The following is an 819-nucleotide window of genomic DNA, read 5'->3' as shown; positions in this document are numbered from 1 at the left end:
AGGACCTTCGCTCCGAAAATCCAGGCGCAAGTTTTTACATATCTGATTAACTGTTAAATTTAACCTTTAATGTTATTACGTCATTTAAACTGGCCAATTAGGTGTCTTTCCTAAAATAGTCTCGCAGTTTGACCACGCTCTAAAATTAGATTGAAAAAGATTATCATTGGAAGAGACCCATGTATGGAGGATGTGTTCTCTTACCTCATGATCTCTTGATACCAAATAGAGCGAAATATAAAAATACATTGTGTCTACTTAAAACATTGAAGGAAGCTTTAAATAAAACATCAGAAATTACAAACTGATCAGAAGAAGACTAAAGTGGATTGGAATCATTGGGTTTTTTAAAACTGTTCAACCCAACAGCTTTTCATAGTTTATCTTTGTTATTTGTAACTTAGATTCTGCATGCTCAATAGACATTTTTTGTAAGGAATTCTTACTCATTCTAACTCATCATTTGCTTTCCTCCCTCCAACTGGAATCTAAGGCGATAAGAAAACTAAAACTTTCTCCATTTAGAAAAACTCAAGATACATCATTTCCTTACTTTCTCGATGTACAAGGAAAGAATAGAGGGTAGTTTAGATCGATCAAACAACAGAGAAATAATTATTTATTACACCCTTGCTCCAAGCTAATATTACTAATTACCTTGAAATGTTCCTCTTTACAACCAGTTGAGCAGGAATAATGAACACCACTGCAAATAAGTTAAGGAATAAGCGGTGGATTTTTTGCGTGCGTGCGTCAGTCACAACTGAATGGGTAGTATTGAAAACGAGGAACTAAGTAGGAAACACCCAAAAGATCGAA

This window comes from Montipora foliosa, chromosome 10 (genome assembly GCF_036669935.1).
Source record: "Montipora foliosa isolate CH-2021 chromosome 10, ASM3666993v2, whole genome shotgun sequence".
Taxonomy (NCBI): Eukaryota; Metazoa; Cnidaria; class Anthozoa; order Scleractinia; family Acroporidae; genus Montipora; species Montipora foliosa.
Note: the sequence above shows the minus strand (reverse complement) of the source record.